The 27014-nt window shown below is 47.1% G+C and overlaps 2 long non-coding RNA genes and 1 pseudogene across 2 annotated transcripts; 1 reads left to right on the top strand and 2 right to left on the bottom strand.

Moving 5' to 3' along the window:
- Positions 1-4355: 4355 nt before the first annotated feature.
- Positions 4356-5606, bottom strand: LOC126952459 (uncharacterized). The gene is made up of 2 exons (XR_007724897.1): positions 5266-5606; positions 4356-4496 (listed from the first exon to the last, which is right to left on the bottom strand). It is a non-coding gene; the product is annotated as an uncharacterized LOC126952459 (long non-coding RNA).
- Positions 5607-5609: 3 nt separating this feature from the next.
- LOC126952454 (putative T-complex protein 10A homolog) lies at positions 5610-16960 on the bottom strand (annotated as a pseudogene).
- LOC126952457 (uncharacterized) lies at positions 16944-26292 on the top strand. The gene is made up of 3 exons (XR_007724895.1): positions 16944-17676; positions 19145-19663; positions 25667-26292. It is a non-coding gene; the product is annotated as an uncharacterized LOC126952457 (long non-coding RNA).
- The last annotated feature ends 722 nt before the right edge of the window (positions 26293-27014 follow it).

Below are 27014 nucleotides of genomic sequence, written 5' to 3'. Positions count from 1 at the left end.
ATTTAAGAAAAATGAATACAGTGAAGAACCTGACAACTGAGGAAAAATTCTACCCCTTAAAATGATTTTTAGCACAAAATTGTAAAAGATTGTTTTCCTGTTGTGTATTAATGGAACACCCTGGAGAAACGGGGGGCTCTTCTTTGTGTCCACAGCTGAGAGCAAATGAATTCACTCACTGCCTGGTCCATATCAATGCACGACTCTTGACTGAATGTATAAGAACCATGCACGTCACACACAATTGCACCTGTAAAATGGAAGGAGTGGAAACAATGGCACTTCTGCTTCACTCTGTTCTGGAAATGTCAGCCATAGGCAAAACTGTTGAACGTATGACAAATATATCCAAGAATAGTAACAGAACTTAGAATTCCTGCTGGAAAATGAACTGATCAGAGACCTTCTACATGGACCAGCTGAGAGTCAGTTTTAGGCCTTTTAAACAAAAATAAAATACAGACCTATAAATACTTTTCAAAAGACCGGCACTAATATTAATCAATCGCTCAGCATGGCCTTTGCAAACTAGCAAGTGTAATTTTTCTTTGTTGAATGTTTGCTGGAGGTCACTCAAGAAAATAATTGCTCTAGTGCCCACTTTGCTGCTACATACCCAGTCAGAGCCTAAATGACAGTTTATGACGGCAAAAATTCTAACAAGACACACAGCTGCACTGGCTGAAATATTAGGACAAAAAGAAAAAGGGTTGGGAACCAGGAACTCGTAGGACAGCCTAAGTCTCAGCAGCTTCAAGGGCCCATCTGGAGGTTTGTTGTGTCACAGAGGAGCAGATGACCCACAGAGGCCTTGATTCTGCCATTGCAGTGGGCAGATCAGACATCCCACCCACACATCCACTACAAATCCTGAGGAATGCTCAAGCAAATCACAAAAATCCTGGGAAATGAATACCCAAGTTCATGGAAGGGGCCACAAATCCCAGAGGGTGCTGGAACGCAGACCCGAACCTGACCTGCGACTGCCCTGTTGTCCTCTGCAGTCTCCAGGAGGTTTGGCCCTTAGTCGCTCTGCTGGGATAGGATGAAGGGCTTTGTCTGGGAATTGAAACTGCGTCCATGCTTAAAGAGGACACTCTCTGAAGGTTAGAGCCCCAAGGAAAGAGGGAACTAGAAAATATCTCCCTGCTGGCAGATGGAGAGCACAAGGAGTGTGGCTGTCTATCTCTGAGCTATTTCCAAAAAATGTGTCACTACCGGGTGACCCTCATTTACCATCAGCAATTGCAGTTCTGCTACCTGTACCTGGAACACCTTAAACTAAGAAGCTAATGTGAAGTGATTCCAGGCTGGTCGTGCCCTGGGCCACCTGGCAGAAGCAAACACAAAGCTTTCTGGATAGTATCTCCCAGACTGGGCCCCATAGGATTGCCACCAACACAAGCTGCCAGCACAAACATAAAATAGGTGAGGGAATGCAACACCATGAGGAAGTACCAGCAGAGACAAGCCAGTGGCAGCCAGCACCACACAGAGCTCCGAGACAGCAAGTATCATGCTACCAGAAACAGATATAAGGCAAATGTTTGTAGAATATTTTAAAAATTAAAAATGAAAGAGAAAAAATTTTTGGTGGATTTGAAAAAGAGCAAATGAAATCAATATAATCTTCAAAATTAAAGCTAAGACCCTAAGACCCAAACCCCACAGCTCACAGACCAAGGGTCTCCCAGCAGCTCCAAACAACATAAATGCTCCAGTCATCAACTGTCCCCGGGTTGTGCCTCGAATTGTCATGTTACTGTGAAGTTTCCCACCATTGTGACCCCCTCTGGTTTCCAATAAACTGGGGAAAAAAAGAGGGGAAGAGCTGCTTTGGAAGAGGACAGTCATCCAAGAGGGGAGGGGGAATTATTTAAAAATTAAGGATTCAGAACTAGAAAACCGTGGGAAGTACATGTTCATTTTGCAGAGGGACCACGGACAGGCATCCACTCTCTCCCGAGCTCTGGGACCCTGGCGGGTCACTGCATGTCTGCATCTATCATGGCAAGAGCATCGCTGCCCATCAAAGAAAGGCTGAGAGAAGGCAGGAGAGAATAGGAGAGGTGACTTATTTAGAAAAACCACCACACTGAAGTCGAAGGAACTATTTCTGTGCCATTATTTTAAAGGCATTTTTCTCACATGGGAAATTTGTCCAAATGTCAGAAGAAAGCCACAAATGCTCAATTCTGCATCATTCCAATAATGATCAAGTCCAAGCTCTGGCTCCTTGCTGGGGTTGAGGTTTGCTTAGGAGACCAGAGAGGTTTGAAGGGAATGGAGGTGCCCTCAGGAGACCTGGGGAGGTGCACACTCACTAGCCTGCAGTGGCCATTACCTCTGACTACGCAAAAGGTTGGAACACGAGGATGTCCTTCCAAGACCTGTGCCAGGCCCTTTTCTCTCCCACTGACTCATCCTCACCTCATCAATTCTTAAATTGTCACACTCTGACTCTCTACACCTGCATGTCTGGCTAAGAAATAGCTATTTCCTACTCTAAAGTGACAGAAACCCAGACCTCACAATGAAAGGCTGGGGCAGGCTATGAGATCAGTATCACAGATTCCTCCACTGGGCCGTGGTATAACACAGGCCACCGTCTAAAGGGGGTCATCCAAGCTCTCCTTGTTTGCATTTCCCTGTGAAAAAGGGAGCATGCGAGTTAGTTCAGGTTGGTGGAAGAGCACGTGATGGGCACACCACGCCTGTGTCCACACTCAGGGCTTCTAGCATCCACCCTCAGGAAGGGTTGAGAAGCTCAGCTGGGATAAAAATCACAGAGCCACAAATAGGCACCTCTCATTAAAGCAAGTAACACAAAAACCAGAGACGCGCTCTGCAGTCTCTTGGAACTCCTGGACCCTGTGCCTCTAAATTTGTACCCAAAGCTTGGCTAACAACAGGGAAATTGATCATTCTAAAGAAGGAAATGTTTAGAATACAATTTGGTAATGTGTGGGTACTAGGAGACTATTCTCAATGCACTACAAGCCCTGCCCTAACCTCCCTTATCTCACCTTATTTACAATCTGTTTTGTAAATTACCCAGGTTTTCTTCAGTTAGAATCAAGTTATACCCTGGATTATCTGGACAAAAGTGTTACCACCCTGGAGACCTTGACTGGAAACCCTCCAGACTCCTCAACGTCTGTGTTTTCCGTCTGTGACCCCTGGACACACAGAGACATGTAGTGGGAACCAGGGGTCACAGTGTCTTCACAGCTCCTCAGCATCAAGTGGGCCCCAACTACTGTCATCTGCGGCTTTTCTTCCACAAACACCTCATGGGCTTTGACCAGTGAAGATCGTCATGGTAGCAGCAGCTGTCAACTGCTGAGTACTTGCTGTGTGCCAAGCAATACATGCATGGCATAACTTTGGTCCTTATAATAACCTACAAGGGGCTTTCCCAGCCTCAGAACTATTGACAATTTGGGCAGGATAACTTTGTGGGGTTGGGGGGGCTGTCCTGGGCATTGGGATATTTAACAACATCCCCAGGCCCCACTATCTAGATGCCAGTAGCACCCACACCACCCCCAGTTGTGACAACCAAATATGTCTCCAGACATTGCAAATGCCCTCAAGGCAGGGAGAATAATTGCCCCCAGTTGAGAAGAAGACCTGGGAATATTTCCTGATTTTTTTCGATGCAGAAATTGATGAGATCAATTAATTGGCTGGTGTTGGCACAGCTGGTCTGGCAGAGCTGCGAGTCGGCCAAGCCTGTGAACCCCAAGTCCATGCTTTCTGCTCCACCTGCGAGGTGGCTGCCGGGCACAGTGCCTCCTCCCGGCTGTAAAAACCATCTCCCTGGATCTCACCTCCAGCTTGTACCAGGGATTAGCTCCTGACTCTAACTTTGTTGCAATACTAATGCTAGTTCTACAATCAATGCACATTTACTAAGTGTTTGCCATTGTGTTTCTAGAGAGTTCTGCAGAAGAGACTTTATTTAGTAGACTATGTTAGTTAACTTCCATAGCCATCTGTTGAGTTAGTTCGTAATTATCCACCACATTTTGCAGAGGTTTAGAAAAGCTGAAAACAATGACTGAACTCAGAGCCAGGAGGGGTGCTGGTGCACTCTTGTGTCACCACGCAGATTGGAGGGTCTTGACAACAGGGTCTTACTCGCCTGAGTGCACCGAGGAAGCAGAACAGCCAGGCTAACACACAGGCTCACCCGACTCCACAGCCTGTGCTCTGCCTGTTCCCCCTCAACCCATCCTGAACACCCAGAGGAAAGGGGTATGGGACGTGCAAAATCGTTCCTAATAACTGAGTTAGTTTTGATTTCTTTAAAAAAAAGACTCTTTAAAAAAAAAAAGATCCATTGTACACACCACTCTCTGATCGGGTTTGACCTTCTTCACGTCGCCGTTAGAAAACCGGATGATGGTCGTCTTCTTATCCATGCTCGGGTCCTTCTGGCTGGTGTCGGGGAAGGTGGTGATGGCACAACCTTCGCTCGGTGCCCGTCCTACCTTCATGGAAACACAAAAACTCCAAGATGAAAAATGATGTAGAGCCTGATTATTGTGGTTTCATTTTTTTTTTCTCCTATTCAGAATTGTTATATGATTATCGCCTACATAGCATTCTTGACACCAGCTGTGATATTTCCCCCCAGATTGTACTAACGGAATAGATCAGGTCCAAATTCCCATCCATGAGGGTGGTTATCAGTAATGAATAAGTGCTACAATCTGTCCCACAAACATCCGTCTTTTATGAGCTTGTGTCACACAGTGGCCATCAGTCTAGATCATCCATGGCTGGTGACTTGGTGAGTTTAGAATCCTGGGCCATAGGAATTGTGGTAATTACTATGTAAAAATTACTCTTGGCACCTTTTTCTTTCCTTTTCATCCCATTCTTCTGATCTGTATGCTCCTACGGCCCATCCCAAAGATGTATTGATTCTCATTAACTATCAGCAAATATTATATAACCTCATATGCATAATGCTTGACAAGGAATGTAGAAAGAATATCTTTGTCTTTGCATTGAAAATATTACTCGTGAAAATTAGCAAAAGAAAATATCTGAGAGAAATAGTCTCAAGATCTGGGGAGTTAAGATAAGTGCATTTGAAAATTCCAAATGGCAAAATGTGTTTTCGTTATTTATATCACACTGTCACTCTTAACCATAGCTCAGAAATATAGGCGTTAAATCAGCTGAGAAAACACAAAGGGAATAAAAGCGAATGCTTGACTGCTTAAACTGTCTTCAACCATCCACCAAACAAACCTTGACGGTGTGCGCCACCTGCTGGCCGGGACAGCAGCCTCCTATTTGATGGGGTTTGAACCAAGACGACTCCTTCACCTACTCTCAAACCAACTCGGTGAATGAAGCAAGGATGTGTTCAGTTCTGTATCCGAAGGTGAATTTTTAACCAACACTAAAAACTCCAGCATCGTTTAAAGAATCAGAAGTAATAAAGCACAAATAATTTTTAAAACGTTCCACATGAAAAGAATCATACAATCTATTTTGGAGTTTATATTATTAAAAGAAACAAAACACGGAAAGAACTTTGGCATATCCAGTGCAAGATACACAAGAAGTAGAGGCAAGATGAGTCACGAGAAGAGGAACATGATGAAGACCTGGGAGGGAGGGTGGGGGAGCCACGGACATAGGGGCAGGCAGAGGTGGGAGACCATTGGTTGTGGGGAGAAGGGAAGGATGGCACTAGCAGAGGGCACAGCACGTTACCTAGTTTTTATGTCCTCACCTTTACAGTTTCATGAGCTTGAGTGATTGATTCCTCCATGCACTTAGCCAAGGAGGAACATCACTTATGTCTCATGGACCTACCTATGGAGACGGCAAGATGAGGTACTCAAATGATGTGGGTTTCCTTTTCCCCTGACAAACTGCTACAACCACTGCACTAAAGACAAAAGCATTTCAGTGAATTCAAACTGTTACTGCAAGTAGCATTCCCTGTTGCTCACTTGTCCAAATGCTTTATGCGCTTGCAAGACATAAATTCGCCTTCACTGAGGCAGAGTTTACTCAGCAAAGCAAGCATGAGGCCGACTTCCAGTTTCTAACAGACCAACAAGAGGTGCGAGATGAATGACCTGTCGAGCTGAAGAAGCAGCAATGATGTGCTGCCCCAAGCAGGACTGGGTCGCCTCAGAGCTCACAAAACACCGTGGCTGCAGCCTCAGCCGGTGCCTCTTCTAACCCCTTCCTGAGTCAATGCCGACCACCGCCACTCTGACGTGTCTGGAACTGACGTGTTCCGGAACTGAGCTCTCCTCAAGGGCTAAAATGTGGCTGGAAGATACTTGAGGCTATAGTTTTGGGGAATTTTTAAGTATTTAAAACAAATTTTCCTCCTGAAAAGTGTATTGCTTTATTTGCTGGAAATAAACTGGCAGTCAACAATGCTAGAAATGTCTGGCCTCCAGGTCAGGGCCCCGTGGCCTGTCTGGAGGGAGCGGCATGCAGAGCTCCTGGAAATTGACTCGGGGAAACCGGACCACCGGCTGCCATCTGCCTTGCCATTTGGATGTCGTTTTTCTTCCTGTATTTCCTCCTTTTTCATCTTAGTGTCCATAGCCTGTGCTGTTTCTAGGGAAGGGGGTGGGTTTACAGGAAGATTCTGCAGAAAGAGCATAATCCTAGTCTCCCATGGTCTCCATGAACACTGCAGTATGAGGTGGGAGAAATGCACCTCGCCCTGGCATTTTGCAGCCTCTGCCTCTAAGTCGGTGGGCGCAGCTGAGCCCCAGACAATCAGCACCAGGACTTTGGACTATGTTTTGTGTTTTACTAAAGTGCTTGTCTCCTACTTGTATGTTTTATTAAAGTGCTTATCTCCTACTTGTATGTTTGCCCTGGGGCCAGGGTGGCCACAGTGACAACTGCCCCATTCAACACCTGATACAAACAACACACAGACACCACCTGCCGTGGCTACCGCCCTTTCTAAATGCAGATTATTAGCCCTGAGGCTTCCAGGTGAACTCATTAGCTGGATCTCCAAACAAAACAAAACCCTAAGAAAGATGTTCCTACCTATCCCCCAACTGAAGATGTCGGAAAGGGCAGAACAGAATGTGGGCTTCTGCCAGGTGCCTACTTTTACATCATATGTAAGTTCACAGCCCAAATTTCCTGCCATAGAGAAAATAATTTCATTTTACAGACACTTTTTTGTAAAATATAGCATGTTACAAGTGGACCACTAGCTAGGGCTTAGAAGTATGTTTGCTATTCTTGCCTTCCAGTCTATTAATGTCAACTGAAAACTGTAAATCAAAATGATAAAAAATGAAATTTTGACATGGGGAACTCATAAGTCATGAAAAATATTAATCTTGTTTGACTATGTGCTAAACGCAACCAACTTAAAGCTTTAAAAGAAAGTCTCTGTTTGAAAGGCTGAACCTCAGGAAATAAAGAGACATTTGGAATCATCTTAATTTTCTGTTCTTGTCGAGAAGATGGGAAGATGCAACCGTCTTTTGACACCCGCTCCGAATCTCACTTCCCCAGGACGAAAAGGTCACCTTCTCAGGTCTCCCTGAGGGGAGCTGGGCTGGCCACCCTCGCAGAAGCCACTCAGCTCACCTACCTGCAGCTCTTCAATGTTTGGGGAAGAACCGGTCAACTCGTCAGCTTGAACGTGGCTGAGAAATCTGCCTTCAGAACTCTCTAAGACTGATGAGCTTCCGTCTAAAATGCAAAAAGTTAAATTTAGAAGGACAATGCATATATATTGTGGAAATATCATTATTCTAATGCAATTGCTAAGTGAATGGGTGAACAGGTTCTCTCTTGTTCATGAGATCACCATACACATGTCAGGTCAGTTCAACAACAGGTGATCCTGTAAGGAACATTACTTCTTTAATGAATACACTCAGTCAGTATTTCTTGGGCCTCGCTCTCTTTCGAGTATTCTGATGGATCAGGTGATTCATGGATGAAAAGGCGCTGCCTCGGCCCTGAAGCTTCTCCTGGTCCTGCGGGAGGCAGACACAGGAGAGAAAAGCCGGATCCCTGCGCCACTGGCTTACGGGACCTACGAAGGGACAGGGCCGTGGTGAAGGAGCATCACAGGCTTCCAGGAGAGCCAGGGATCAGCGGGGGCTTCCCCAGGATGGCCTCACTGGCAGCTGAGATGATGCCTGGAGGTTGCGGAGGTGCCAGCAGGTATGTGGGAGACAAGGCCTCCCGTTCTGCCCGGCACCAGCAAGTAAACTAATGTCTTTTCCGGGCACCTGAAGGGAAAGGGGCGGCAGGAACAAGGTGGCCAGGCTGGTGCAGACCCGATGGGAAGGGCTTCCCTGCCCCGCAGAGGAGCACAGAGGGTACTGTGAGGGCACGCAGAGCCTGGGGTGGTCTGAAGCGGATAGATGGCACCAGCCTCACCTCTATGAAGCTCCCTGCAGAGGCCATGAAGCAGCCTGGGGGACAGAAGGCCTAGGGAGCAGACCTGGGAAGAAAACAGTGTTGGGCTCTGCCCTGCAGGGCCACCCAGGCCTGGGCCAAGGATGGGAAGGAGTCCAGGTGCCAGGCAGCCCAGGGGATGTGGTGCCCACGGGGTTGGGCTGTGTTGTGCATAAGGACCACACCTGAGGCTTGCCCACTACAAGGCCTCTGTTTCTTTACCAAGATAGTTTCCTGTGGGGTTCGTGAAGCTGCTATGGTCATTTTCTGGCAGCAACGTGAGGAAGGAATTCTTTCCCTACTCTCCCAGGGGCACTCTTGGCTCCTCCTGCTGGGACCCCTGATGCAGAAAGCACCCACGGCTGCATGGACAGAGCTGGGGCTTGGGAAAGGGGCCAGGCAGGTGCCAGATGAGAGGGCACTCCATCAGGGTGGCAGCAATGCCATGCGCAGGCAAACAGAGAAAACGGAACAGAGCCCCTGAGGCCACCCAGGCCCAGCCTTCTGCTAGGAGTGTGCTCAGGGGGAAGCAGCCAGTAGGATTCGGAATCTGCAGCCACAGCCCCTGGAGACCAGCATGTGGGCTGTGTGTGGGGTGGCAGTTGGGGGTGTCGGCAAGACTCCCAGGTGAGGACCCAATGAGGGAATCAGACAAAAAGTGGCCAGAAATTAGGCAGCTCCATGAAGGACATGTCCTTGCTATAGTAGGATGTTCTACTCACGCGTATCGACAAGAAAGCCCCACATTTTACAGGAAGCATGGAAACAGGAGTCCCCGACCCTGCTCACCAGCTCCTCCAGCTGCTGCCGTCTGCTCCTGCAGCGTGGCGGCCTGGGAAGCCTGCACTGGTGATTTTCTGCCACTGGAGTTCTGTGGACTTCGGGAAGATGGGTGCATAACCTGGGGCAACGACAGTCAGAGGCCCCCCTTGTCACAAGGTCCCTGCAGCCGGCAATGCCTCGTGCCCAAAGGCTGGGAGCATGAAGCCATCTTCAGCCATCCACAGTTTCCAGCAAGAACCCAGGGCTCACCCAACAGCCCTGCACTCCACACTACAAGGTAGGTCAATTCTTTTAAAGACTCTGCAGAAATGTACCAACTCCAGAGCTCGAGAAAGCAATTGATTTTTCAAACCCAATTCAAGTTGTTCAGTTTTTTAGCATTAAAGACATGTCTGAAGAAATTCAAGGTTTTATCTATAGAAACATATTTAGGTTAATAAATAATGTTATTTATTTATATTAATACGTAAATAAAAACATAATTAGGTTAATACTAGGTCTATTTTGAATACCAAATTGAGTACTCTTAATAGACCTAAGTGGAAGTTTATCTGAATCTGAATTTTCCATGCGGCCAGTGTAGAGTGACCCAGGTTTCCGAGGTCACCTTTCCGTCTTCAGACACCCCCCGTCTTTCTGCACCGGAAGTCGGCCTTCCAGTGGGTGTCGGACTTCCGTCTTGATGTCTCCCAGGAGGACCTTTCTGTCTATCTTCCTGTGGTGGTGTTTTCCCCAAGCTAATTCTTTCTGTCTTTAAACTCATTGGCTGAAAATAAATGTGGGAATATTTTTGCATTAGTAACCATCATATTATTTTAAAATGTTAAGCAACACATCACACCAGCTACCACAGAATCTAGATGATTCTATCCCCGTTTCCTACAGAAGGACACACGAGGCATCCACACTTGGTGTCTCTCATTCCCCATTTTACATTTTACACTTTACATTCCACGCTCTTGAGGAATTCAGGAACTGTATGGCTGATATTGTAGAATAAAGTCAACAGTGAAATAAAGTGTTTGAAACTCAATTCAAAAATGCATAATGAAAATAATGTTCTACCTTTTCTGCTGTTTAAAAATTCATGGTTTCGAGGCGTGGATAAGCCACCCATTCAGTTATCTATTTACTCGTACATTGCCCGGCACACGTGTGATTAACTCAGGTCAATGAGGGAGTGTGAGAGGAGTCCACATCTCACAGGAGGCTGGACATATGCAGTCCATCCTGAGACTTTCGATGTTTTGTACTCATAGGATCTGAAAAGGCTATTTTCCTACTTGTGACAAATGCTTGGAGTAGATCTGATCTTCCTTCAGGGAATAAAGTATTATCTGCTCAGCAGTTGCTTTGGGAAAGAATGCGAGGGGATAAATCATCTTCAGGAGTTGGGGGGCTGTCTTCTCCATCCACATCAACTAGTTTCAGTTGTTGGCTGAGGACTCACGAGATTTCCTCCCAAGTGTGAGGGTGACACAAAGCTGGGACGGGAAGAGACACACTGGCCAGCAGAATGTTCTAAAGAGGAGCTAATTTTAACAAGGAAAAATGTGATGGAGACAAAATAGCATCCTGCACTGTGGCTCCCAAGCAAGCAGCACAGCCCCCATTCTGAGGGGTCCACGCTGACAAGCAGCAGGTGCAAGACCGCAGTGCAGAAGCAGGGAGCTCAGGAGGCTGTGAGCCCCAAGACACATGGGCCACGGCGTGTGGAGAGAGCACCATGCATGTCACTTCCATGGGTGGCATCCACGGAAGCAAAGCCCTGAGTCCACTTGGCCCCAGCCAGACACTTGCTGCTGTGAGTGCTCAGAGGGAAGCCACTGGGAGGACTTGGAATGTGCTCTACAGCGGAAGTGCTGTGGGTTAGGATCTTGTTTGAAAGGCATGCACCCGGGTCCTTAGAAGAACGCGGGACTCCAGGGAGCACCATGCTCGCCCAGGGAGGTGAGATTGTGTGGTGAGGAGCTGACGGGGTGTGTGTGTTTGCGTCCAGAACCTCTGCTGCTCTTTATAGATGATAAGCATGAAGGGTCACCTTTGAAGGAGTTAAGTTGTTAGATGACGACCTTTGTCTCAGGACAGTGGCACTCTGACTCTTGTGGCAAATGTGTTTGGGCATCGTCTCCTCATCAAATGACAGAGATGAAATTTTTCCAAAAGCAGATTCCCATGCCTAAAAGACAAAATGCAGGGAAAATGTTCACATTTTCGAAGGGAAAATAAATTCAAATTTTAATACAATCAAAAATAACTGGACTGTCCTAGAAAATATTAGGGTACAAGGTGGGGGGACTTGGACTGGGTTTTCCCCCTAACATGTTGATAAGAACACAAACCCTTACCCAGCGTTTGTGAAGGAACCTTTGCGGAGCCCATGTTTGCTTTGTGTTTCTTATTGTGGTTCTCTGTTTCAAAATGATCACAGGCTCCCAAAGGCCACAGAATCAACAATACCCAACATATCTTCCTTTAGACTCCTGTGTCTTCAACGGGGAATGTGGTAACGGAGGAGGAAAGTGTGATGCTCATTCTAGTGTTGTCTTTGTAACTTGTCTAAGATTCGAAATGCAAATTCCCAACTTTCCCTGTTACCAGCAGACTGACCTGGAACAGCATGATCCTTCAGGTGGGAGGAGGTGTGTTTGGTCTGGAATGTTTAATTATCCCCCGCTGTCCCCTCTGAGGAGGAGGAGGGAGTGAGAAGGGGAGAGGGTTGCTATGAATGAACCCTTAATACCAGATCCGGAGTGGCTCACCCACACAGCCGTGCCCGCGTTCCGTGGGTGCTCGTGCCTCAGCCTTTAAGATACTCAGTCCCTAAAACTGCGACTACACAGATACACCTACGCATATTTGAAGTGTGGGATTCACATGTCCCGTCCTCTTTCTTCACATCAGGTCTGCTCTTGTGAGCATAGATCCTCTTCTCATAAACAGCCCCATGGTGGCCAGTACAATGCACAGAATCAAAAACATTTGGAAATTCACCAAACTCTAGTCTTGAAATAAGAGAATGATCAAAACTGCAGGGAGTGTGAAGACAGAATGAGACTTCATTGACTCTTGGGGTTATTGTTATGGTAACATTTCGACCAACATACAATGATGCAAATGGGGCAGTAGATGCTATTTTTTAGGAACTGGCATACAGTATACGCGAAAAAAGTCCCTGTGGGTCTTTTCAGGGTCTCCCCACAGAAGGCAAACAATCCCGGCCAGTATTTGTGGCAATTTCCCCCTCTGTACCTCTGACGGAGGAACAGCCTGCCCGGCTTCCACTCTTCCTTCCACCGAAGGACTGGGTGCTTTGCTGTGCTGAGAGGCTAAACCCGCTTTCTTTCTGAGGCAACAGAAGCCATCTCCATGGAGAAAAAGCTCTCGCAGAGCTCCCGAAGAGTGGGAGTAACTTCCAAGATTTCCCGTAATTTCTTGTAGAGGAATTTGTGGCTGTTCTTGCCATGCTGGGAGAACCGACCACAGAGCAAGCTCCTCTGGAATGTATTCCGTGGGTGCCTGTGTGTATGTGTGTGTGTATGTGTGCGTGTATGTGCGTGCATGTGCGGGTGTGCGTGTGTGCATGCGTGCGTGCGTGTGCACGTGTGTGCGTGTGTGCATGCGTGTGCGTGTGTGCATGTGCATGCGTGTGCATGCGTGGGTGCGTGGGTGCGTGGGTGCGTGTGTGCATGCGTGTGTGTGCGCGTGTGTGTGTATGTGTGTGAGAGAGAGTGTGTGTGTGTGCATGTGTTGTAATCACTGTGCCATATAGGAACTATTCTAAGTCCTGGAAGTACTGATTTAAAAGTTCACACCATAAGTGCGGATAGGAAATGTTAGTACTTTTCTTAACCCACTGAGAAACATCTCCACTTACATTTGGAGGCTGTTCACATGGTTCCATGTGTCGTTACCTGTACATACAATTTTAATGATTCAAGCTGTTTAGACCCATGTGCGGGAAACAGAGCCCAGACAAGGCAGTGGTAACACTGGCCACATTCACACTGTCTTAGGCTCGGTCTTTGAGCCACATGTGATCAAACTCGAAAGCTCAGTGTTCTATAAAGGCAGGCGGGTGCTGGGAGGCACTGACTACTTCAGCATGAGAATGCTGGTTCTTCGTTTGGGAGAGAGCAGGACAATGACACAGGACGGGGGCAGGAAAGTCCTGGGTAGAGAAGGGCAGGTCCCTGGCTAGGGCTCCGCCCCCGGGCCTGTGCCCACGGACCCAGGCATTTCTGCTTTTGTGCCCAAATGTTGCATTTCCCAAGACCACCCTGGCCTGCCACACTCCCATTTTGTGCCTATAAAATCCCCAAGACCCTAGCGGGCAGAGACACAAGTGGCTGGCATCCAGAGGAACACATTGGCAGATGCCAGCAAGCCATTGACTGGCTGAATGACACCGAGATTGGTCAGGGCAGTCAGAGGAGAGCACGGCCGCTGGGCAGCCCAACTCCATGGGAAAACCACCTTCCCACTCCATCTCCATTCTGGTTCCCCCTTCTGCTGAGAGCTACCATCACCCAGTAAAAATCCTTGCACCCATCCTCCAAGCCCACATGTGATCTTATTTTTCCAGTACACCAAAGCAAGAACCCAGGATACAGAAAGCCCTCTGTCCTAGTGATAGGGCAGAGGGTCTAACTGAGCTGATAAACACAAGCCGCCTACAGACAGCTAAACTGAAAGAGCGCCCTGTAACACACGCCCACTGGGGCTTCAGCTGCAAACATTCACCCCGAGACACTGCCGTGGGGTTGGAGCTGCACAGTCTGCCGGTCTCTACGCTCCCCTGGAGGTTTGAGCAGTGGGACACTGAGGAAGCGAGCCACACCCGCATCGCACACCCTGTGAGGAGTACAAGGGAACTTTTCCCATTTCAACAGGTCTCTATTGCATTCTACACAGCTGTCCTAGTGGATGAACAGAAGGACACCAGGCCCCTGAGCTGTCTCTGGAGTCAGTCTGGGTTCGAATCCCAGCTCTGCATTCTCCAGCCCATGACTGTGATGGAGTTAGTAATAATATCCATTTCATAGGGTCGTCGTAGAGAGTAAGACGGTAAAGCTCCCTACCTAGCCCATGTAAAGTCCACAGTAAGGGTCTGCTGCTGTTGCCCTGAAGCATTATGAGATGTCTTAGAATTCTAGACATGAGACACGCAGCCTGGAGGCGGCTGTGCTTCTGCCTGCTGGAGCGCCAGCTGAGAGGCCTGATGTATCCAGTTCTTTAATCATGGGAACTTATGGGAAATGGAGTTGATGGAAAGATAGGGAACCCCCCACCACCTGGAGCGTGAGTGATACCACGTCACCCAGCGATAAAATACACATCTTTACGGGGACGCTATTTTTACATAATGCAAACGACACAAAAACGGAAATGCACTTTTGGTACCAGAGTGTGTGATTCTCGCCCTGCGTGTCGGGACACTGCAGGTTTCTTCCTGGCTTTCCACTCTGCCACTGCAGACCTCTCAGCTCTTCTCAGAGCTCCAGGTTCTGCTTCCTCAAAGCATCTATTTGACTCTGTAGTTTTCTGTGAACATCAGCCCACAGAGACTCCTATCTCCCGAGCTCTTGGTGGAGTCTGGTGATCTGCTGCTGTAATGGCTGTTATTGGGAAAAGAACACCAGAAAATCTCTCAGACACACAACCAGCACATTCATCTGCAAAATACTTAAGCCCTCTCTGATGTAAGACCAACATCTTTCTAGACAAAAAGATACCCGATGAGATAAACAGGACAATCGCAGTCTTTTTTTTTTTTTTTTGAGGCAGGGTCTCACTCTGTCACCCAGGCTGGAGTGCAGTGGCATGATCTCAGCTCACTGAAGCTTCAACTTCATGAGCTTAAGTGATCCTTTTGCCTCAGCCTCTGATGTAGCTGGGACTATAGGCATGCACCACCACACTTGACTAACTTTTGCATTTTTAGTAGAGATGGGGTTTCACCATGTTGCCCAGACTGATCTCAAACTCCTGGGCTCAAACAATCCACCCACCTCAGTCTTCCAAAGTGCTGGGATTACAGGCATAAGCTACCAAGCCTGGCCACAACTTTATTCTTATTAAGTAGTGTTTATTATGAGTTAGTCCACATACTATAACCAGATAAAGATGGTTAGTGAATTATGATTCTTTGTTAAAACACTACTACAGCAATAAGAGGCTGGTATTCTTTTTCCTTCCTTTTTTGAATAATAAGCAGGATCGTGATAAAGGTACAGCCCTGCACTGCGTGGCCCTGGCCACAGGGACCCGTGGCACTTTCATCAGAGCAAGCACTGTCCAACAGGGTCTGGTGAGGAAGGTGGTGCTGGGATGATGTGAGGCATATCAACCTTCTGATTTTCTTTAATGAAGTTTTTAAAGTCTGGTGCCTTCTTCTGGATTAAAGGAGCAAAGCTGGAATGTTAATATTTTCTTTAACTCCCTGCCCTGCCTCCCATCCACCAAGAGAGAAGGTTGCAGAGAGGAAGAGAGCCACGTGCCCCTCGGAGAGGAAGTTCAGCATCAGCGTCCCAGGGTGGATCATTCCTACAGGGGCCCAGCGAGGGAAACTCCGATGACAGGCCTCAGGGACAGGAATCAGGGTCCCGCCTGGTGAGACTGACTGTCCCCACAAAGCTCAGCTCACCAGCATCTCCCTGGCATTGCCATCCTCCCTGGGGACTTCAGCTGCTGCAGCTGTCTTATCCATGGCAGCCCCAGCTCCTGGGCACAGGTCCTCCGGGTGAGTGCCCTCCTTAGGCTCCCCGGCCTCGAACTGACCTGACCCTCCAGCATCCTGGTTGGGAAGTGAAGGGCTACAGTGAGGCCTGAATGGACCCCCGCTACCCTGTCAGTGTGGGCTAAAGGCCCCAACCTCAACCTAAGGGTGAGCAGGAACCACAGCCGCTCTTCTCCCCCGGGGTCCTGTGCACATTCCTAAACCTGAAGCTGACCAGGTGAAAGGACACCACAGACGGAGGGACTGAGTGTGAGCAGGTGTGAGCAGATGTGAGTGGGATGTGAATGGAATGGTCACAGAGTGTGAGCGGGTGTGAGCAGGATGGTCACAGGGTGTGAGGACACAGGCAGGCCCTCCACTGTGTTGAGTCTAAGTCTTGAACCATCAGATGTCTTTTGTGAATTCGTGGTGAAGACGCGGAAAGGAAACCTTTTTATAGGTACAGCATTTATGCCAGTTCTAGGAAGCTCACAGCAATCAGAAAACTAAAACAAAAGAGAAAACGCAAAGCTTCCTGCAAGCCCGCAGGGTCCTCTCTGAAAGTCGCTCCCACCCCTGCCTCAATCTCTCGGTTTTAGGAAGCGAGTGACCCCAACAAAACCCCGACTGTTTATTCATAAACTTCTCACTGTATACAAACCTGAGAATGAACAGTTTAACCACAGTGATCGCAGAAATGCTGTTTAAAAGAGAGTCTCCTGATGGAAGCGAATCGAAGGTCAAGAGCAAGACCAACCAGTAAGCGGATCCCTGGCCGTTCCCTCCCCGCGGGGACTGGGACAGTTTCTGCGGAAGTGGGCGGGTCCTCAGCCCTGAGAAAGCTCCTTCTTTCCGGCTCCTCCGAGGGGATACCCCAGTGTCCTCGACCCCAAACTCGTGACCCCTAAGTCCAGGGAAGACCCCTTCCCTCAGCCCCAACACCAGACCTCATCACCTCACCTGATCCCCGCCAGTCACTTCTGCCGGGACCGGATCATCTGGGCCATGTCCCCACAGCTGTCCCCAAGTCCTCCCGCCTCATCTCCGGAGACCAGGGAGCAGCAGACGGTTCCAACGGACTTTCTGTCTTAAAGGGGCATGAGCGTCTCACTCAGCATCACCGCTGGACCAGCTCAGACAATAATTAAACATCCCAAACCTGCAATTCGAACAAAGAAGCTCGTCAGTGGAGTCCATCCATCCACAAAGGACATTGGAAAGAGTCAAACTGCTCCTTCTCATTGACAAAAACCATGTGTTTAATGTCAGGTCTTCAATATGCAACGTGTAGTAAGAGCTCATTTCTCTGAGCATACATTCTTGAAGAAATATAAACTTTCTTTGGATGTCAAATTACTTACTAGAAAAAAATTTTATGAAGGGAAAATACTATATGTGAGTTTAAATAGGAGACAGGATTCAAATTTTCATCATTTCACAAAATGCATCTCCATCTGAATTGTCATGTGATTTTTGTGATAGAGAAGAGAATGAGGAGCAAGTGAGAGTCCATGTTCCTGTTAAGCCCTGGCCGTCCTTCTCATCCACATGCTGCCTGTGGAAAATACACCTGGGGCTCCCCTGAGCCTGCTTATGCTGTGTGTCACCCGGATAGTTCTGCAAGCGACTCATATGCAATAGGCTGTAAACACCGACATCGTGAATGAATGAAGAAACTACCACAAAGAGGAAACAGAGGCACTTTTGTCCCTGAGCGTCATTCTAACCGTGGGAGCGTGGGTCCTGAGGTATGTGAGGGTGTGTGTGTGTGTCCTGAGGTGTGTGAGAGGTCGTATGTGTGTCCTGAGCTGTGTGAGTGGTTGTGTGTGGGTCTCTGAGGTGTGTGAGGGGTTGTGTGAGTCCTAAGGTGTGTGAGGAGTTGTGTGTGTGTGTGTCTGTGTCCTGAGGTGTGTGAGGGTTTTGTGTGTGTCCTGAGGTGTGTGAGGTGTTGTGTGTGTGTCCTGAGCTGTGTGAGTGGTTGTGTGTGGGTCTCTGAGGTGTGTGAGGGGTTGTGTGAGTCCTAAGGTGTGTGAGGAGTTGTGTGTGTGTGTGTCTGTGTCCTGAGGTATGTGAGGGTTTTGTGTGTGTCCTGAGGTGTGTGAGGTGTTGTGTGTGTGTCCTGAGGTGTGTGAGGGTTGTGTTAGTTTCTGTGCTCCTCTCAGGTGCTGCACTGGCTGGTCTTGAACTTCTGGACTCATGCGATCCACCTACCTCAGCCTCTTAAAGTGCTGGGATTACACACTCTTTAAGCATGTTCTCTGTACAATATTTTGTAAAAATTGAGAATAAGAAAAGACATTGCCCCTTTAAACAAGGTGATAAGGCAACATACAAAAACTACTTAATCCACATTAGTGAGTACTTACAATAATTACATTCTAAAGTTTTTTGTTTAAAACGAATTGGGAGAGCACATTATACTCTTCAAGGTAATGAACAGAGAAGAATGTCCAATGATTGTTAGCCATCCCGATAATGTATTTACTCTATGTTGTGTTATTTTGTTTTGTAGTAGGACCCAAGTGATTAGAAATGATATCACATAGTCAGTGACCAGCTGAGAATGAGTGCGGACAGGGGAAGAAGCTAACTTAGACCTAAAGGGACCGGGGTCAGGAGACATTTCTAGATAAGCCACGCAGCCAGATAACATCAACCCATGGCTTCCAATACCAGTGCTCAAGAGGCCACAGAGGAGAGAGAATCCCGAGAAGGTTTTTAACATCTGAAAGTTCTTGTATTACAAGAAGTGGAAAGTTTCTTGATATGTGTATGAAGGCCAAGATTGAGATAGAGGTACTAAGGTGGGATGATACCACATTGAGGCTGGGAGTTTTACTTCTTTTAAGTCTTTCTGTAGGTATACCTCTGTGGATCCCTACCACTTCTAAACCATAGTTACAAGGCCAATAAATACATAGAACAATGTTCCTACTGCTCATGGGCCTCATGCTCTTCCTAATAGCTCTATCCAAACCCTTTATTGCTCATGACCTTGTGTCCATCTCATGCTATCTGATTATTCATGATTTTTCCTGGATCTGCTCGATATGAAATGTGGATACAGCCATGTTTGAAGAAACATGTTATAGGAAAAGAAACTCTGACCTCAGAATCTAAGGATTTGTATAATTTGGCCTTTACACAAAAGAATTATGTAATTTTGAACAAGTCCCTTAATACAGTATTTGAACTCAATTTTATTGCCTCTTCTAGGTCTAAACTCTCAGCTGTGAGTAGTAATTTGTGGCATGATAGTGAGGTGAAATGACAGAGGCTCATGACACATCATTGCAGAATATCCATTAGACTTTCACAAGTCACCGTCATGGATTTCAGGATCTGACTGCTCATCACCATGGGAGACGTCAGGATCTGACTGCTCGTCACCATGGGAGACCTCAGGATCTGACTGCTTGTCATCACAGGAGATGTCAGGATCTGACTGCTCGTCACCACGGGATACCTCAGGATCTGACTGCTCGTCACCATGGCAGACATCAGGATCTGACTGCTCATCACCATGGGAGATGTCAGGATCTGACTGCTCATCACCACGGGAGACTTCAGGATCTGACTGCTCGTCATCACGGGAGACGTCAGGATCTGACTGCTCGTCACCATGGGAGATGTCAGGATCTAACTGCTTGTCTTCACGGGAGACGTCAGGATCTGACTGCTCGTCACTATGAGAGACGTCAGGATCTAACTGCTTGTCTTCACGGGAGACGTCAGGTACAGCTTAACAATTAGCTAAGGAGTTCATCTTACAGATACCTCTAATTACTACTTTAGCTAAAAGCCCCCATGAAAGACACAGGTTTACTCCATCATATGAACCCATGGTAAATATTCTGTGACCTGATACTTATCCAGTCAGAGCTCTGTTAGACATAACTAAAATAGTTGCCAGAAAAATGAAAATAATGCTCATAATATTAGTCTCGAAATACTACAAAATCATGGGACTTTTGAGTCATCAGTGAAGGTAAAAGCTCAATGCAACATGTTTCTATTCTGTTACTTGTTATATTCTAATTCATTAACTGTAAACTAACCGACAATCTCCAGTGCCCAGCACTGTGCAGGCCATTGCAAGGCTTAAAGACGAGTATGAGATGTGGTCCCGGGTGCCTGAGAAGTCAGGGCATAGTAAGAGAGACAAAGAGACTGCAGTAGGACAATTAGCATCTAGATATTAATAGCATGGTGCTGAGCAGAATATTTCACACAAGAGGGGACACCTTTCCAGGTCTTGAGCTGAGGCAGCTTTCTGTAGAATCAGAGAGAGAGAAGGGATATTTCCAAAGGAAGGTGGTCAACCAAAGCCCAGGAGGAAGCAGTGGGTGCCTCCTCACCTGTGTTTCTGCACCTGTGCTTCATCACCTGCGCCTCCTCACCTGTGCCTCCTCACCTGTGCCTCCTCACCTGCGCCTCCTCACCTGTGCCTCCTCACCTGTGCCTGCTCACCTGTGCCTCCTCACCTGTGCCTGCTCACCTGTGCCTCCTCACCTGCGCCTCCTCACCTGCACCTCCTCACCTGTACCTCCTCATCTGCACCTCCTCACCTGCACCTCCTCACCTGCACCTCCTCACCTGTACTTCCTCATCTGCACCTCCTCACCTGCACCTCCTCACCTGCACCTCCTCACCTGTGCCACCTCATCTGCATCTCCTCACCTGTGCCTCCTCACCTGTACTTTCTCACCTGCACCTCCTCACCTGTGCCACCTCACCTGCATCTCCTCACCTGTGCTTCCTCACCCTGCCTCCTCACCTGTGCTTCCTCACCTGCACCTCCTCACCCACACCTCCTCACCCACACCTCTTCACCTGCACCTCCTCACCTGCGCCTCCTCACCTGCGCCTCCTCACCTGTGCCTCCTCACCTGTACTTTCTCACCTGCACCTCCTCACCTGTGCCACCTCACCTGCATCTCCTCACCTGTGCTTCCTCACCCTGCCTCCTCACCTGTGCTTCCTCACCTGCACCTCCTCACCCACACCTCCTCACCCACACCTCTTCACCTGCACCTCCTCATCTGCACCTCCTCACCTGCACTTCCTCACCTGTGCCTCCTCACCCGCACCTCCTCACCTGCACCTCCTCACCTGTGCCTCCTCACCTGCACCTCCTCACTTGTACTTCCTCACCTGTGCCTCCTCACCTGCACCTCCTCACCTGTGCCACCTCACCTACATCTCGTCACCTGTGCCTCCTCACCTGTACCTCCCCTCCTGTGCTTCCTCACCTGTGGGGAGCTGTGTAAAGACTGGCCCAATGATAGAGGAGCTGTTCTTCAGGACATAAACCTGGAGGTATAGTATGGCTCAGATCATGATCCTTTCAAAATTCAGACACTCAACCTGGACTTAACATGGTCATCAACAGAATGGTTTTAAGTTTACCATGATGAAATTTGTAGATTATAAAAGACTATTCTGGCAGAAGCATATAAAGAAATTGGAAGAGGAGGAGAGAGAAGCCAAGCCCAGTTAGGAAACCACTTAGTAATCCAGTCATGAGGGAAAAAGGTCTAAGCTACCAAGTTTACATATTTAGTGCATAAAATGTGTGATAGACAGAATAATGGTCGCCAGAGATGCCCACATCGTAATCCTTGGAACTTGGAAATATGTCACCTTACAAAAGGGACTGTGGGGTGCTGAAGTCAAGGATCTCGAGATGGAGGGGTTATCCTGGATGATCTGGGCGGGCTCAATGTCATCACTAGGGTCTTTACATGAAGGAGGCCAGAGGGTCAGAGTCAGAGACAATGTGACAATGAAAGGAGGGCAGCCGGGTGTGGTGGCTCATGCCTGTAATCCCAATAGTTTGGCAGGCTGAGGTGGGTGGATGACTTGAGGCCAGGAGTTCAAGACCAGTCTGGCCAACATGATGAAACCGCATCTCTATGAAAAATACAAAAATTAGCCAGGTGTGGTGGTGCACACCTGTAGTCCCAGCTACTTGGGAGGCTGGAGTGGGAAGATCACTTGAGCCTGGGAAGCAGAGGCTGCAGTGAGCCAAGATAGTGCTGCTGCATTTCAGCCTGGGCAGACGAGTGAGACCTTGTCTCAATAAATAAATAAGGAAAGAAAGAAAGAGAGAAAAGAAAATAAAGAAAGAAAGAACAGAAGGAAGGAAGGAAGGAAGGAAGGAAGGAAGGAAGGAAGGAAGGAAGGAAGGAACAAAAAGGAGAAAGAAAGAAAAAGAAAGGAAGGAAGGGAAGGGGAAAGAAGAAAGAGAAAAAGAAGAAAGGAAGAAAGAGAGAAAGTAAGAAAGAAGAAATAAAAAAGGAAGAAGAAAGAAAATAAAAGGAAAGAAAGAAAAAGAAAGAAAGAAAAGAAAGAAAGAGAAAGAGAGAAATAAAGAAAGAAAGAAGAAATAAAGGAAGAAGAAAGAAAAAAGGAAAAGAGAGGTTTGAGAAGGCTCCACTTCTGCCTGAAGAGAGGAAGGGACCAGGAGCCCAGGAGCTCTCAACCTCAGAAAAGGCAAGAAAGCAGAGCCCACTTCCAGCCTCTGGAAGGAACGAGCCTGCCAAGGCCTGATCTGTAGCTCCACGAGACTCAGCCAGGATTCTGACATACAGAACTGTAAGAGAACATATGATTGTTGTTTTAAACCACTAAGTTTCAGTACTTTGTTACAGCAGAAACTCTTTTTAAATGTACATTCCTAGGCCTTACCCACATAAATTCTGATTCAATAGTTCTGGGCTGAGAATATGAATTTGGAATAAGTGCCCCAAGTTACTCTGACCAAGTGCCAAGAATGACACTTTAAGAAAACATGGCTGATGGTAAGGAACAGAAATATGAAGAAAGAGCCACCACTACTAACTCTAGGCGGACAGAAATGGAGGTTCCGGAAATCGATGAGGCTCTGATGATGATGAAGAAGCACCTGGGCCAGGATGGGTCTCACGTTTCCAGCCAGAGAGGAAGGAGGAGGCTGAGTGGCTGCACAGAGGAAAGGCCCGCAGAGGGGAGAGTCCCCTCTTGGTTGCACTGGGTCTGCAGCATGGCTGACCAGGTGCCCTAATGCAGGAAGCATCCGAAACTGTGGGCTCGAAGCTAAGCTACAAGCAGGATACTGAAGATACAGAGTCAACTCGCTGCACAAGTTTGATAGTCGAGGGGAAGAAGTTAGATCGGGTTATTGGAGTTACAAGGAGAGAGGGACAGGGCAAGGATCTGCCCACAGGGAACCATAGACCTGGAGGAGGAGAGAGGGCTGGCCAACAAAACAGCAGATTAGAAGAATCAGGGCCATGCGGGCCCTGAGGGCACCAGGCATTGCAGGAGAGTATTGTCCACAGCATTGGATGCAGTCGAGGATTCTAGGAAGATGCAAGGAGAAAAAAGACATGAATCAAGGGAACTTGGTCAAAGTCAAAGCAATAAATCTCCACAGGGTTTGTTTTCTTCATCTATAAAGTGAGAGATTTCAGTTAATTTCTGAGACCTCAATTAGTTCCAAAAAGCTGTGATTCTATGATTTAATAGATCATTTGTGGTTAAGGATGACCATTGAGGAAAAAACACTGAAAATAATATATAGTAATTGTGCCTTATAATCTCCTCAATAAGAACAATTTCATAAATCAGATCATAACATTCTTCAAATGCACTGGAGAATGTCTAGTTTACTGTGGCCAAGATGTTGTATTTTAGGGCACAATATAAAATGCTCCCTTGACTCCCCCACCCCACGGAAGATCTCAGGTTGAGGGGCCCTGCTGGCCCTGCATGAGGTCCTCTGGGAGCACCAGCTCCTCTTCTCCTCTCCTTTCCTCTGTCATAGTGAAGCTCTCTATTGTGGAAGCTGGCCATATTAGGGGCAGGCCCACCTCCCCCAGACATCACTCTCTGCCATCTGAGTATCAAGTCAGAGTCTCCTTCTCCCTGAGCCTCCCAAACTGTGAGGACTTATGTACGAGTGTCATTTCAGTTTTTGTATGACTATAGATACATGAAAATGAATATTTGATTGATAAAATCTGATTGTCTTTAAAAATTGTCCTGACCTCCAAGCCCTGGGGCTCCTCCTGACCCCTGTGGCAACCCACCACTTAACCATACAAGGGCCTGACTCATGGAGCATCACAGCTTGGGGAAGAAATGCCAGCCATGAGTCAGAGAAACAAAAATGAGGGCCTGTCCCTAAAATGCAGCATCCAAGGGCCTCGAGCTGGATGGAAATCAGGCAGCACCTCTCGGAATCCAGGCTCACAGAAAGTCAGTTTCAATTAGAATTTAAAACATCCCTCTTCATGCCACAACTCTTCAGGCCACTGACAAGGTGACAGGGCCACACTTTGTACAGGATACAAACATATTCCCCATGGATGGACAAAACAACCCCATAGCCCGTCTACACCAAGGAGCTCCACCTGTGCCCTGTGTAGCTGGACACAATTTTCTATTGTCAGAGAATCCATCTTAAGTTGTTCCTCAGCAAATTCTTCCAAAGTACTATTTTCTTTCCTCAATTCCTAGCCTAGCAAGTGTAGAAAGAATACAAAAGGAATGTAAAATATTCTTGGTTGACTTTACACTTAATTATTTAAAAGCAAACAGAAAAAAATAAAATCAAACACATGCAAAAAATTCTTCTAGAGCCTTTCACACACAATTCCAGTTATTGAAATCTTTCATAAAGCAAAGCTAATTAAATAAACAAAGATGTGGCTGAATGGATATGCATTATACTGTGCTTATGGTACTAAATTTTTCATGTTCTAAATATTTCAAATAACATTAATATGATAAGTTATATAAGATTACAGATTAAATGGAGGGGAAAAAGTCACAATGCAAATTATGTGTGCGGTAGCACCCAATTTGCTTCTTTATATAAAATACTAGGAGGAAATTTACTAAAATCTTAGCAAGAAGCTATCTCTAGGTAGCAGGATTACAAATGATGATTATTATTTCTATGTCACTTTACACTTTCCTATATTTTCTATAACAGAATACATTACCTTGATAATAAGAAACCAATTATAAATTTTAAAATTAAGTTACAGAATGGTGAGTTTAAACATGAGAAAGAATTGCTGTGGCAGAATCCTCAGCCCATGAGATCGAGTGCACAGGAATTGTGCCATTTGATGAATTATGTTCCTGTGGGAGCACACTCTCTGGGAAAGGGAAGCTATGAGTTATTTGCAATGTCAGACATCATTGCTGTGTTAGTCCATTCTCTCATTGCTATAAATAACTACCTGAAACTGGGTAATTTATAAAGAAAAGAGGTTTAATTGTCTCACGGTTCCACAGATTGCACAGGAATCATGGCAGCAGGGAGGCCTCAGGAAACTTACAGTTATGGTGGAACGTGAAGGGGAAGCAGGCACATCTTACATGGCCAGAGCAGGAGGAAGAGAGAGAAAGGGGAGGGGCCACACACTTTCAATCAATTAGATCTCGTGAGAACTCACTCACTATCACAAGGAGGGGGAGAGGCTACACACTTTCAAACAATTGGATCTCCTGAGAACTCACTATCACGAGAAAGGGGAGGGGACACACACTTTCAAACAATTACATCTCCTGAGAACTCACTTACTATCATGAGAACAGCACCAAAGGGGAAATCTGCCCCCATGATCCAATCACCTCCTACTAGGCCCCTCCTCCAACATTGAGGATTACAATTCGACATGAGATTTGGGAGGGAACACAAATCCAAACCATATCATTGCTAACCCCCGCTCACCTCTCTTTCAGGTTCTGAGTTCCTGAATGTATCCTCCATCTGCAGGAGAGAGGGGGCTCTGGTCCTGACTTGGCTTCCTCCTTTCTTTGCTGGTGGAAGCTGGGTTTCGATGAGTAACTTCTTCTGGCACACTAAGGTCTACTCACAGCAAATGTAAAGTCCTAGAGGTTGATGGCCTTGATGACTGCCTTTCCTGACCTGGTACTGTTTCTAGAGTTTAATTTAATACAAAGCAAAACAATTTTGATGATGGCCTCTGGCTGACTGCTGGAACCCACCATGTGCAGGAATTCATGGCTGGGTGACAGCAGGGGCACTTCCCTCATCACACATGATGCACAGGCCACCCAGTGAGGTACCTCATCTCCAGGTTGACAGTTCCTGACTGACTCAGGTCTGCCACCTGGAAAAGCATCTGTAATTCTGTATTGTGGAACAGAAAACAATGTGCAGAATACATTCTTTAAAACAAGTACAATGCACGTGGAGGCACCTTTATCATATTCCACATTCTCAATTTTATTTTCTTTTTTCTTCTCTTCCATGGATCTTCCTATTTCTGCATCACGATGAGAGTGTTTTAATTTTTATAACCAAAGAGTACAATTTAGTATCTCATTTTAAATTATGGCGTCCCATACTTTACTTCTTCTTCCAAAAAACAATTACAGAAATTTCTTCAAATTCTAAGAAAAACACTGTGTCTTTCCTTTCCCCAGTATGTTCCCTATCCCCATAGGAGTCCTTCAAATACTGCCTAAGTGTAGCAGGGTGAGCCACAGACAAAACTCCTCAGACACCGAGTTAAAGAAGGAAGGGGTTTATTCTTCCAGGGGCATCGGCAAGACTCCTGTCTCAAGAGCCAAGCTCCCTGAGTGGGCAATTCCTGTCCCTTTTAAGGGCTCACAACTCGAAGAGGGTGCGTGTGAGGGGGTCATGATTGATTGAGCAAGCAGGGGGTATGTGACAGGGGGCTGCATGCACCAGTAATTAGATCGGAACAAAACAGGATAGGGATTTTCACAGTGCATTTCTTTTTTTTTTTTTTTTTTTTTTTTGAGACGGAGTCTCGCTGTGTCTCCCAGGCTGGAGTGCAGTGGCGTGATCTCGGCTCACTGCAAGCTCCGCCTCCCGGGTTCATGCCATTCTCCCACCTCAGCCTCCCAAGTAGCTGAGACTACAGGCGCCCGCCACCACGCCCGGCTAGTTTTTTGTATTTTTAGTAGAGACGGGGTTTCACCATGTTAGCCAGGATAGTCTCGATCTCCTGACCTCGTGATCCACCCGCCTCGGCCTCCCAAAGTGCTGGGATTACAGGCTTGAGCCACCGCGCCCGGCCTTCACAGTGCATTTCTATAC

The sequence above is a fragment of the Macaca thibetana genome, chromosome 4 (genome assembly GCF_024542745.1).
Source record: "Macaca thibetana thibetana isolate TM-01 chromosome 4, ASM2454274v1, whole genome shotgun sequence".
Lineage (NCBI taxonomy): Eukaryota > Metazoa > Chordata > Mammalia > Primates > Cercopithecidae > Macaca > Macaca thibetana.
Note: the sequence above shows the minus strand (reverse complement) of the source record. Positions and strands in the feature narration are given on the sequence as shown.